The sequence below is a fragment of the Vulpes lagopus genome, chromosome 2, assembly GCF_018345385.1.
Source record: "Vulpes lagopus strain Blue_001 chromosome 2, ASM1834538v1, whole genome shotgun sequence".
NCBI lineage: Eukaryota > Metazoa > Chordata > Mammalia > Carnivora > Canidae > Vulpes > Vulpes lagopus.
The window spans coordinates 14,835,857-14,850,160 of NC_054825.1; the positions used below are offsets into that span (position 1 = coordinate 14,835,857).

Genomic DNA, 14,304 nt, shown 5'->3' on the forward strand with positions numbered 1-14,304 from the left:
CGGCAAAAGTTACAGGAAACAAAAATGTGTCATTTAGTGTATTAGTTCTCCATAATTAGAGACTCTAACAGTGGTTAGAGACTCAACAGACCTGATAGGAGTGATTATTAAACTAAAGAATTCAGAGCCCTATTGAGATTAGCTAATTCACAGTGTCAGAGGGGACTAGGTTTGAGAATCTTCCTTTTAACAAGCATTTCCCTGGTGAATCTGAAACAACTGTAATGTGAGAACCACTGATTAGAACAGGTTTCTCCTAGAGAGAAAAATCTTACAGGTAAACTATAGTTACAATATAATAAAAATACAGACAATGGAATGACTTGTAGGTCAAATCTTACTTGAATAAAATCCAGAGGATAACTAAGCTGTTTGGAAATGTTTAAATTTTGTTCTTAATAAAATTTCCAATTTGTAAAAAGTGACCTTAACACTTTGGAGTAAATTTTCTTTCCATATCTATAAGTGCTCTGATCTCAATAGGAGAAACACACCACATTTTTAAACCTACTTAATTCTTATAAAATTCCTAGAGAGTTGTTTTTGTTGCATAGTTATAATGGGTTTTTTGTTTTGTTTCGTTTTGCTTTTCTTTTTCTGGTAGGTACCTGAGAGGTTTCTGGCAAAAGTGATCACGAGATGCAAAGGACTAGAGTCCTGCAAACAGTCATTTCTATTTGATGGTAAAAGTAAAAGGAGTCATGTAATCCTTTCTTATCTGTAATGTAAACAGCAGCTAGTCTGGTCCCTTCATTAAGAGTGAATATTTAATCAATGGGTAAATTCAACTACTTTGTTCAACATACCACTAGGCTCCCCGGAGGATTGCCCAGAAACATAAGATTTGTTAATGGCCTTTCAGAATATCACAGGCTTTTGAGAGGTGTGATGTGGATAGAAAGAAACATGAAACAAAGAAGTCCATATGTTCCACCAGTCGTACATAGAAGTATGGGAGATGGAGAAAGGAATACCAGCTGCTATGATTAAGAATGGTTTCACAAAAGTTTGAACTTGGTCTTTAGAAGTAAGTAAGACTTTCAGTAGAATAAGAAAAAGAAAAGGTTGAGAATTTAATCTGATCATGGTGCAGAGGTGCATCCAGGTTAAATACGGTTAAGGGGAGAGGTTTGGTCTGGAATCACAAGGTTGAAAAGTGTAAATGGTGCTTGATTTCAGATGCAATGGCAGACTAAGGAGTTTGAATTTTTTAAAAAAAGATTTTAGTTATTTATTCATGAGAGCTAGAGCTAGAGAGAGAGAGGCAGAGACACAGGCAGAGGGAGAAGCAGGCTCCACGCAGGGAGCCTGACGTGGGACTCAATCCGGGGTCTCCAGGATCACACACCCTGGGCTGAAGGCAGGCGCTAAACCGCTGAGCCACCAGGGCTGCCCAGGAGTTTGAATTTTATAGGAGGTTCTGATGAACCCTCTGGGAGGTTCAGATTAAGATAATGATTGAATGTGAGTGGGGGATGGGAGAAATAGGTTATGCGGACTAAGGAGGGCACTTGTGATGAACACCAGGTGATGTGTGGAAGTGTTGAATCATATTGTATACTGGAAACTAATATTACTACACTGTATGTTAACTAACTGGTACTTAAATAAAAACTTAAAAAAAAAGAGAGAGAAAAGGAAAGCGGTTTTCAGTTCCTCAAAGAACTGGGTTGCAAACCAAATAACTTTATAGTTGATGTACTCATTGACTACATCTTAGAAAAAAAAAATTATGTAGCTGAAAAAAACACTTCTACTTAGAGAAGTTGTTCTAATTAAAAAGCAACAACAATAATGACACAATATACCCTACTTATTCTAACTATCCATTGGCACACTCCAATAATTATGGATTTAGCACTGTTCTTGATGTGGGCAAGACCTGTTCTGAATACTCAGTATACATGCATGTGCATTAAGCTTACCATCACCAAACATTCTAAAGACTAAGGATGACACATTTCTCTTGCCTTTGTGAAAGGGATATTATCCTGTTTCCCAATCTAAAGAGATATTGGGGGACATGTCTAAAGAAAAAAATGTAAGAAAGCCAAGGACATACTCTGTCTCCTTCAATCCTCTATTCTTTCCTACTTTGGCTCTTTACTTCTCAAGCATTCTTATGATACAGTTAGTATCCTGCTGCAAATGCAGGAGCCAATCCCAGAATTCTTTGATTCAATGGAATCTTTAAATTGGGCAGGACTTGGAGGGGGTAGCTTATCTCTGAAGATCTCTTCCAAGATGACTCACTCATATGCTAGCAAGGTAGTGCTGACATTTAGCTGTCAGCTCAGCATGAACTGTCAGCAGAGGCTTTAGGTTCTTTTCAACATGGTCTTCTCCATACACTGAGATGTATAAGCTACTTAATAGCGTGGCAGCTTGGTTTCAAGAGTGAATATTCTGAGACACAGTATATGGAATCTTCCAGCCTCTTAAAGCATAAACCCTAGAACTAGAAAGCTTCACTTGCCCTGTATTCTATTGGTTCAACCCAGATTCAAGTAGAGGAAACTAGACAACCCCCTTCTTGACAAAAGGGATGTTAAAAAATTCAGACATTTTTAATTTATCAAAAAGGTAAGATTACTTAGCAACTGTATATTATTGTGAAAGCTTCCTTATTCTTTACCAGTTCATATTCCTACAAGGGAGGACAAATGGTACTTGTGTAGTAATATATAACATCTAGGTACAGGCACATCATATTAGGATTAATATAGGCCTTATATAATTGGAAGCAAAGATCTACTTTGAAGTAAGTCTTCATATCTGATTTTGGTGCTGAACTTACTTTCTAAAAAAATTACTATTTACTCTTTAACTATCTCATTTATTTTAAAGATGTGTTATCTTGCATTCATGATTAAGCTTGGTAACTAACTGGACTAATTGGCTATGCCATCAAGAAAGCATAAAGCCTATTAACACTGTTTAAATGTTACCTCTAGCACGCTAAAGTTCCTTTAATAAGAGTATTTGACTTTTCTGTAGATTTACTTTCTCTTCTCTGCTAAACACTTTGCCTCAAACAAATTATTGTACTGATTGTTCCAGATTTCTTATATATTTTGAAGTCTACATGCTACATTTGTCTTTTTAAGTTCAAATATCATAGCTTTCCATATTTTGTTACAGAGCCTTGGCTGCATGTTTATTCTGTTATATTGGATTATAACTGGAAGCCCATAAAATCTTTAAAAGCTTCATTTTAGAAGAATAATCCAACACTATAAAATGATACTTAGTGGGTAAACATTTTCTGATTGAAGAGAAAATACTGTCAGTTCTGTTTCCTCAAGTCAAAGTAATCTATTGATAGTGGAAGACTTTGCATACAATACATAAAATAAAAAAAGAGTACTATTTTATATAGTGTTTTCTTTAAAAAAGATAAAAGAATCACACTATTTTTAAAAACTCAGTCAAGTATTACAAAGATGATTCAACATTTTTTAACCAAACTATTCACATTCAAGGAGAGGTACACTGAAAACTATCATTGTATATTTTAGAAGAGAAAATTTAGAGACAAATATTTTAGAAGTATATACTTAGAATTGCATTAGACATAATGTACTTACTCTATATTACTAAAAAAGGATTTTAACGGTCAACTATGATCAAAAACAAGACTTACAATTATTTTCTAAATTATAACATTAAAAATTAACAGCAGATTATTCAAAACCTCAATGCTATTCATTTCTCAGCTAATGTCTTATGACTATTAGTCAACATCATAAAAATGCCATTATTTCATTTAATTTTTTTGATGCCTGTGGGATGGGGCTGGGAGAAAAAAAAGAAAGCCTTATATCAAAAGAATGACCTCATTTACTCTAAACACAATTGAGTAGAAGATTAAAAAGTCAGAAGAGTTATTGGCAACACCTGATCTTGAAAAATAAAATAAGGAAAAAAAGTCCTGGGGCATTTTGTCAGTGGTGGGATTAACGTAAAGTAATTACTGTGATGTGTCAACAAAAGAAGAGATCATTTAATAGAGGAATCAAAAAATATCCTACTGTTGAGAATATGTTAGAAAGGAAAGGAACATTGGCTTAGATAACAGTTTACTCAAATTTAGATATGAATGTGAAATCTATTCTACCAAGAGGTATCATCTACTTATTCATTTATTATTTGTTTAGTTATTTCTATACCCAAAATGGGGCTTGAACTCATGACCCTAAAATCAAGAGGTGCATGCTTTACTGAATGAGCCAGCCAGTCACCCTCTAAGGGTTACTTTTAATGGCTTTGTGACCAAGACTCTTATAGGCCTAATTTCCTAATTTCCTGGGATCTTAGAGAATCTTACTCTGAATCACCCCAGCTTTCATTAATGCACTTTAGGATTTGGCATAGCCAGATATTATCCAAACACATTCCAATCTCAAATCTGGGGCTGGTAAAATGGTTGGTTGTTCTAGATGAGTGCTTATTTGGGGGAGATGCTAGGAAGCAATTCTTGACTTTATGCACCTGAATGGCTCATGAGTTAGGAATGATAAATGGGGACTAGGTTTTTGAATCTCAGGTTCAAGGGTAAGGGCACAAGATCGAAACCTGAAGTAATAAGGTTGGAACTCATGCATCATATACATTCCCAAAGAAGGTCAGGTAAATAAGGAAAGATAGAGAGGCAGATAAAATAGACCATTCATGCAGAATTTAAAAAGTTAAATTTAATGATTTCTAAAGCTCTACATTAACTTACAAAGAATTCGGTTTCAAAATGTTAGTATTAGTGTGAGAATTCAGAAGTCAAAGTACTTGACTATCTCTACAGTGAAATGTTTTTATTAACCAAGCTTAGAGTTCACCATTTCTATTACAATGAATAAAATGAGGATGGATTTCATGGGCATGTTGCACAGAGCCCTGTGGTTAGGAGTGCCCCAAGCTTGGTTAAATGCTCTGAAATTCTTGAGATTCTCCATCTTGAAATTCTTAATAATTTTTTAACAAAAGGCCCCGTATATTCATTTTGCACCATATATTATGTACTTGGTCTTGAATAAAGTCTCTTATGACTGGGCTATATATTAATATTCAGAGAGAATAAACAAAATATTTAGAGAAAATGGAGTGTTGGCTACAGTAATCCTTTGTAAATATTCTTTTCTGGTGCCCCATCTTCCTAAAGCAATTTTTTCATGTTCTCCTTATACTAAGGCTGGATAGGAAAGTACCTGATGTAGGAAGATTTTAACTCCTTCTGGACATAAGAAATGTAAAGGGAACTGATAGACAAACCTAATGAAGAAATCTAATAGGAATTAATTCCTAGTGATAAATGCTTAGGGTAAATGTTTTTGGTGATAGATTTTTCTCCACTTTTCCTTTTACACAAATTACGGACTTGATTTACTTTAATGCCTGAGCTGAGAAAAGGAGCCGTTTACTCTACACTCTTGCTCCCTACCTTGACTTCACGTCTCCTAGCAAGGAAAATCCCTTTCCCTGCTTCCCCACAACAATTTTCTTTACTAACTCTTCCTCAATATACTTTGTATAGTTTTCTAGCTCTCTGTATAAAGGGGTGGCAGGAAAACATTGCCTCCCCAATCAAATACCAATTGAAATTGCCCATTGGTTGTGGATGATTTTTACCTCAGTCACTAGACACAATTTCCAAGACGATTTCTCTTTATGCTCCTTTACATCACCCCCAAACCTTCCCTCCCACAGCATAATGAATCTCAATGCAGCTGAATCATGCAGGTCTGATTTAGCCTGCAAAAATGTCAGTCAAAGCAAGCAAGATGTACTCTTTGGCCTTGAGTGCTCTAAGCTGCTATGAATCATAGGTTTAGTTTTTGCCAAATGAAAAGTGATTTTACTTGCAAAAAAAATATCTGTGGAGATACTTATGGCTTTTAACTCACAGGGAAAATGTACTAAAATCATCCAGGGGAAAGGAGACTCTGTGTGTGTGTGTGTGTGTGTGTAAATCTTTTATGAGACCTAAAAAAAGGAACCAGAATTTACTGCATTTGCTTTCAATTAAAATCTTTTCATTTTTCAGCTTCAACTAACAGGTGTTAACCATTAGACTAATAAATTGCTTCTTCAAATGGACCATATCAATGAGTTAGATATTTAATAAGGTTCAAATTTTTTGTAAGGGAGCAATTCAGTTAGGAAGACTTTTAAAATTAGTTGCCAAAATATTGAACAATATGATATTTTCTCTAACTCATACTTATAAGCACAGTATAAAAATGGTTTTGTGAATACTGCATTCTATAATCTTGGAGTTTCTGTTCTTAGGAAAGAAAAAAATTTACAAAAAAATTGTTAACCTTCTTGTTCACCTTGGAATCCAATTCCACAAATTGCAAGCGCTGTTCTGTTAGTATGGCACTTCATCCTTAGCCACAGAACACCTATAATGGTCAAAGGAGCTTTCATTTCTTATGAGAACTGTCTATCCTGACTTTTAAAGTGCAACTTAAGACATTGTTCAATATGTTCAGTCTCTACTAGCCTTCAGCTAATCCAAGACTCCTCTAAACAATGGTTATCTAGTACAGTGGCAGCCCCATTAAGCTGTCTGAAACATCTCATCTTATTTTTTCCCCAAGATTGTTCTTGTTATGAACAATTTTTGTAGCATAGAAAAAAATTGTGAAGGAGTAAGCATTTCAGATAACATTTCAGATTAGGCTATTATAGTAAAATTGAACATCCCAATCAAGTCATCGAGCTTCTAAACTGATTTACTACATCGATGATCTTTTATGTTTTTAACTATTTGGAAGAGACAGAAAACTAGAACTGATTTCTCTCCTGAAAATATACTCAAGAAAGGAAAGCACAGAAAAGAGTAAAGCTGGTATATTAGATTCATAGTCTGCTGAAAACATAATAAAAGAGGGCATTTTCTAAAAATGCTGAGAGATGATATGACCTAACAAGATTAAGAGACAGACTGTAAGCAAGAAGCCTGTGAATGCTTGTCTTGGTTGCATCAATCACTTTGGGAAAATTATTTAATCCTGGTTATCCTTATATTTCTTTCTCTGTAAAACGGGGATGATGTTTCTTACCATAGTGCTAAGGCAGCATATCTGATAAATAATGGATCTTTTCTGTTACTAAATATACTTTAATTTCTGTAAGACCTGGCTTCCTAAGAAGTTAATACCATTTGTTGCATAAGACCAAAATGTTGTATTTTTTAAACATTTTTTTGCTTTTTAGGTGAAACATTTTTAATATACTTCATTTACCCTGAAGCAGATACTTACTTTTTAAAGGTAGGGACATATTTTTAAAATGCTTGACTTGTAAATCAAGAATATTTTTCTAAACTGTTTGCACTATATGTTTTGCATTTCACACCTACTGAGCATGCAGGTATATTAAGAAAACCCATCAATAAATTCTTTAGAAGACCACGATTAACAGTATGTATTCCAAGGAATTTTCAGTGGTTTTATTAATGCTTTATTCAAACTACTAATTAATGTCACCAGAAAGACCTCTAAGTATTTTTTTCTCAAATTTTGGAAGCTAACCATTTTAAATAGGAATCTATTTTCTGTAGACTGCAGCTTATTTTTACAATATCAGTTTGTTTTATTGACTTCAAATATGTAACTTTCTCAGCTTCAATTATTGTATGTATGAGTAATAGACATTTAATTGCTAATTTGTTGGAAGATCTATGTCTCAATATGCTTTTGACATACCTTAACTTGAAGAGGATGATATTTATTTTAAGTAAGTTTAATCAGTTAACTTTCTCACTGATCTGTTCAAACTATTTTTCTTTTTTTAAATTTTTCTTTCTTTATGAAAAACAGCTTAGTAGGGCAGCCCCAGTGGCTCAGGGGTTTAGCACCGCCTTCAACCCAACCGCCTTCTTGTGATCCTGGAGACCCAGGATTGAGTCCCACATCAGGCTCCCTGCATGGAGCCTGCTTCTCCCTCTGCCTCTGTCTCTGCCTCTCTGCCTCTCTCTCTCTTTTCTCTCTCTCTCTCTCTCTCTGTCATGAATAAAGAAATAAAATCTTTTAAAAAAAGAAAAAGAAAGACAGCTTAGAAAATATTGAGTATAAAAAAATAAGACAATTCCATATCATTGATTACATATCTTTAGAGTTTTACTGCCATGCTCCAGTGACCTCTAATCTTCATTGCGTCTAATATGCCATTTTTACTTATAGCTTCATTTTGAAGATTTTAAGAATTTATGGGATTTGTGTTTAAAATAGTAATACTGCTATCAATGTGTTCATTAGATGGCATAAATTTTTAGACCTCTTCATATATATTTCCCTTTGAATTTTTCAGTTAAACAAAACAAAACAAAATAAACAACATTCAGGGCAGTACAACCTTGATCCAAGTTTTGTGGAACCTAGAACTTTTAGAGTTTTAGAATCCCTCTTTAAGAAAAAATAATATAAAATTAAGAATACAGTATTAAATACCAGTATTTACAAAGGTCCTGTGCATATAAGGAGCCTTTACACTTAAGCTTCATTCACTTCAAAGCCAATCCACTTCTTGAGCAAAAGCTGTTTGACTCTTCCATTTTGTTCTAAGACACACACATGCAAAGAAATCTAGAACCCAAGACACTATGTTTAGTAGTAAAAATAGGAATAATAACCATTACTAATTAAAAAGTGCTTATAAAATGTATAAGGTGCAGGAAAGCCTTTCATATGTATTGATCTCATTAAATTCTTGTAACCACGCTATGAGGCTGCTATAATTATTTTTATTTTATGGATGAGGAAACTGAGCTCAGATAAGTAATATGACCTAAAACATCCAACTATCAGGTGATGCATCTGAAATATGAAACCAGCTGTGAATAACTCCAAATTCAGAGATAATCATGACTAATTGAAACAAAGAGCCCTTGCTTGCTTTCTTTTCTTTCTCTCTATAAAATGTGATTAATATCTTTAATAATTCTATTACTTCTAAATCCTTACATAAAAGGGCATTATAGTTTGCAAACACATCTTTAAAAAAAAGATAACCCTAATGTTGAAGTTATAATACAAATTTTTAATTACTGGCACTACACTATAAAGCAAAATGAAGAACATCTTATTTAAATAAAACTAAGATAATATTTCACTAGGAATAAATCCACATCAAACACATTTTTCTTCTCTATGTATCTGTAGCAAATGGTGGTATTTTATTGGCTAATTTAAAAACAAATGCAAATTAAAAAAATAATGAAAGCCATATTTTGTTCAGGAATACTATTGTAGGGATCCCTGGGTGGCGCAGCGGTTTGGCGCCTGCCTTTGGCCCAGGGCGCGATCCTGGAGACCCGGGATCGAATCCCATATCAGGCTCCCGGTGCATGGAGCCTGCTTCTCCCTCCGCCTGTGTCTCTGCCTCTCTCTCTCTCTGTGACTATCATAAATAAATAAAAATTAAAAAAAAAAGAGAAAAAAAAAAAGGAATACTATTGTATACATACCACATAGGTTGTTTTTACAGCAGATATTAGTTTGTCAAACTTCAATGGCAAAACACTATATGAGTTTAGTATTGTCCATTTAGCTGTTTCTCGTGGCCCCAGAGAATCTAGTGGTGACTAATGTTGAGAAACATCTTGTTGCCACCATTTCTCTTCTTACCAGGGACTCCACTGGGATAGAACATCATATCCTTAAGATGCAAGGCCTGGCAAAAAGCCTCCCACAAGTCCCCTGGATATCAAATATTCTATTTGATAAATCCTAGTGCTTCTTTAATTATATTTTTGGTACTGCATCATTTGCTCATTTCTTAATCTGTCTTTTCGCTTTGTTTACATCTTTTTCAGCTCTCTTCCAGTCAATTCGCAGGTAGCCGCTGTGACTGGCAATCTGAAGAAGAAGAAAGCCACCACCTACTGTGGTTGCTGCAAGTTTTCCAACCTTCTGGAACAAAAATCCCACATAGCAGCCAGTCACTCCACCCGTTGCAATCAGGGTGACTACTGAGAACTTTTCTACCATAGATTCTGAACTGTAGCCAAGCACTCGATTGCACCAGTGGTGTCTTCTCATATACTCAGTTAAATCCGACACTTTATAAGATTCAACTCATCCCTTTCATGCTCATGGGGAAGGGGCTTCCAGGTTGCCATAATACCGCTGTGGCCAGCTCTGCTCGTATTCCTCTCTCCACTACCTTTTTCCTTTTTTCCCCATAGAACTCCCATTTGAGGCCGACTATAAATCACAAGTAGAAAAATACAGGCTCTTGGAGAAGACACAATCTGGGTTATGCCTCTCCTCATACCATCTTCTAGAAACAGTATGCTCCTTTACTACAATGTACTGAACACTATGTGTCAGTGCCCATGCTGAGTTCATTTAATCCTTCCAACAACTGATGAAGTATCAATACATTCATGTAACAGATGAGAATCAAACATACATCTGACCCCCTATATCCACTGTAAGAAGGATAATTCACAAAATGTTTCAAGCACTTTCATTTCAACCCCAAGCCCTCAGTATTGTTGACATCTGCATAAATTTCAGCTACAACAGCTTTGGAAACTGAAAATGTGCACTGTTGAGCAATGCTGGGTCTTCAGGTTTGATTAGCTCATGGGAACAACTGCCATGATAATAAGCATTCCAAAGATACCCGCATAGTTTCTAGTTACAGTGTAAGAGGAGTTGGCCTCCATAATTACCTTTACAACTTTGAAAGTGAAAATGAATATAAATGTCCATGCTTGAAGAAATGATTTTCCCCATTTAATTGCTCTGGACATCTTCTCCTGTATTATGCTTGACAATGTATCACTTTGGATAATTCCTTTGTTATTATTTTCATCTAATGTAATGGAGACAAGTTATTAAATAATACTTGCTTTTCATACATCTGTATTTTTTACTTAAAAGTGCAGTTTTAATTTTTCATTGGTAAGAAAAGAAAAAGATGAAAAATGACTCACTTAAGATGTAGAACTTAATAAAGGTAATTCATGTAACAACCTTCTTCTGTGGAAAACAAAAGACTCTATGCATTCTTGCTAATTCTCACCAGAGCACAATAAATATTGTGAGCCTAAATTTAATAGAATAATGTAACCATTCCCTACTTTAAAATTAATTATAAACTGTACAATAAAGTGAGCTAAATTAATAAATTAAAATCTTCCTTTAGGGGATCCCTGGGTAGCGCAGCGGTTTAGCGCCTGCCTTTGGCCCAGGGCGCGATCCTGGAGACCCCGGATCGAATCCCACGTCGGGCTCCCGGTGCATGGAGCCTGCTTCTCCCTCTGCCTATGTCTCTGCCTCTCTCTCTATCCCTCTCTCTCTCTCTCTCTCTCTCTCTCTGTGTGTGTGTGTGTGACTATCATAAATAAATAAAAATTAAAAAATAAATAAATAAATAAAATCTTCCTTTAAAGTGCAGTTAGGAAGAAGAAAAAGCCACTTGACAATGTCAGGTGAAGTGAATAGGATGCATAAATTTATAATGTACATGGCTTAGAGTTGCTGCTGACAAGAAAAACTGTAACAGCACATATTCTCCTATAACTAAGGGAACAATCAATGAAAGGATGGTCAAAAAACAGACACTCATTTGCTTCTTGAAATGAGAAAATGTAATTAGATTTAAAGGACAAAAATGGCCCAATTCTTTGATAGGGCCTTGCTATCCTGTCTTCCTAATTCCAATAGTAATGTAGATAAGCATATCTACCAAGTCATAAAATAGCATATCTTAAAGTAAGCAAAAAAAGGGGGGGAGGGGAAATTCCCCAGTATCTCCAGAAGAGCAGAGAAAATATAATGTTAATACTAACAAAAGTGGCCATTTATCAACTATTAGATATGATGGATAATTTATATGCACATACATGTTCTCATAACACTTAGAAACTTAAATGTTATTATTGTCATTTTACACATGGAGATGCATGAGGCTAAAAGAGAATAAGCAATTTAAGTCATAGCACCAGAAGTTGGAGGAGATAGGATACAAATCACAGGCTTTGCAGAAAATGAATATGAAAAACTTTGATGTTCAAACTATTGATCAAACAACCAATTACTGACCATGTATCTTCATCATTCTTACCACCACTTACAACTTCTTGGTTGGGAAGAGAAAAACAAAATAATTACAATATCCACAAGAATGTTCAAGCCAGTCAGTGCCAAAACTACAATGACTAAGCCCCACTAAGAATTAGAGTCTTCAGAGGGTGGCCCTGGGATTAGGGACCAAGATAACAAACAAAACTCTTGTAAAGTGATTCTGATGTGCAGCCAGGCTTGAGATCCTGCGGTACACTAAGTGAAACTGGCAAAGAAGGATAAGAAGTAATAGGAATGATGTAAGCATTGAAAGATAGTTCTGGTTGATAAGTGAAAGAACAGATAAAGAAAACTGTAGGACAGAGAACATTATGAATAAAAGCATAGGTGCAGGAATGGGCCTGGTGCAATGAAAGGAAAAGTAGTTACAAGATTGAATGGGTAAGAGTAATAATGAGCACTAGTAAAATATAACTTGGATTTTATGTGGTAGCCAACAGGCAGCTCTCATAAGCTTAAAAATCAGTGAGAGGGAACTGAAAAAGGTGATACTCTATCATAATAAGTCTGGTCATGGCAAGTGGATCAATAAAACAGGGAACACAGGCAAGGTAGATGACTACAAAGCTCCTACCCTTAAGACTAGATTAATGCTATTGCATTGACAAAAATGGAGCTGTTCAAAAGGAAAGTCAGCTGGGGGGAAGATAATGGGGCTTTATTTAATGTTCACTGAATGAATCAATGAATGATGAGTCTGTCTTGGACTTGCTCAGTTATGAGGAAAACTGTACGATAATGATTTAGGACTATAGAGCTGGAGGAAAGGTATGGTAAGGTACAAAATGTCTATGTTTAATAAATAAATGAGTGATAACAGTTAGAAGGGATTACCCAAGCACTGAGAAGTGATAAACTCTCGGGACACTATGAGTCATAAGATAAAGCAGTGGGTAATAAAGCCTTCATAATAATTATCCTTCGCCCTTGCCATTATGAAAAGCTTCACAATGTAAAAAAATAATAATTCTTATCATAACTCAGTGATGTAGACAGAACAAATGTTATTATCCACAATTTTCATATGAGTAAATTGCAACTTGGAGTTTATGTGACTTCCCCAAGGTAACACAACTAATAATTAGGAAAACCTGCACTCAAATCCTCATCTTTCAACTCCAAATTTTGCTCATTAATTAAGGCCAATTTATATAATTCTATATAAAGATTCAGCCCATGAAGTCATAATAGTCTGAAAATAAGAAAGGATTTGTAAAACATCATTTTAGGGACGCCTGGGTGGCTCAGTAGTTGAGCGTCTGCCTTTGGCTCAGGGCGTGATCCTGAAGTCCTGGGATCGAGCCCCACATTGGGCTCCCTGCATGAAGCCTGCTTCTCCCTCTGCCTATGTCTCTGCCTCTCTCTCTCTCTCTCTCTCTCTGTGTCTCTCATGAATAAGTAAAATCTTAAAAAAAAAAAAAAAACTTGGACATTTTAACGAAGAAAAGTAAGGGCATATAATAAATAGCATTTTTTTCCGAGATGATTCTGGACTTCATATATTCCCTCTCTTCCTCTCTACCATGGAAAGTCAAACTTCCTTTCATCAGTGTAGTGCATGATGCCAGGGGTTCATTATACCAAAGTTCTATTAAAATGTGAATTCATATGGAAGCTTGTAAATTATGAGGTATTGGTTTTTACCATCATATTTTAAAGAGCAAAATGTTTAGGGTCTTGGCAAGGCTGTAGGAAACAGTCATTACCATAGCTGTTGATGGGAGTCTAAGATGGTAGAAGGTAGAGTTTTTTAACCAAGGACACTTGCAATGTCTGGAAACATTTTTGGTTATCACATCTAGTAGCATCTGGTGCTTAGAGGCCAGAGATGCTGCTAAACAGCATACAATGCATAGGCCTCCCCAAGGAAGAATAATCAGGGATAAAATGTCAACAGTACCGAGGCTGAGATATCCTGCTGCATAAAGATCAACTTGGGGATCTTTGTCAAATCATAAATGCATATTCCTCTTGAATTAGAAATTTTACTTATATTTTTTCCTACATATAATTACACATGTGCAAATTCATTCATTCAACAAATATTCATTGAATATTTACTCTAGAAACTAGGATTATATCAGGGAACAAACCTGAGAAAAATCTTTGCTGTTTGGAATTAACGTGCTAGTACAGGGTGGGTGTAGGAACTGAAAATGAAACAAATAAGGAAAATATATAGTGCATTAGATGATATGAATTTTAGAGT

At 35.2% G+C, this 14,304-nt stretch overlaps 1 protein-coding gene and 1 pseudogene across 1 annotated transcript in view; both read right to left on the reverse strand.

The window, feature by feature from the left end:
• The window catches only part of ATRNL1 (attractin like 1), a 760,501-nt gene that overhangs the window by 179,809 nt on the left and 566,388 nt on the right, over nt 1–14,304 (reverse strand). The gene's annotated exons all lie outside the window — the stretch shown is intronic.
• On the reverse strand, nt 9,659–10,419 carry LOC121484031 (annotated as a pseudogene).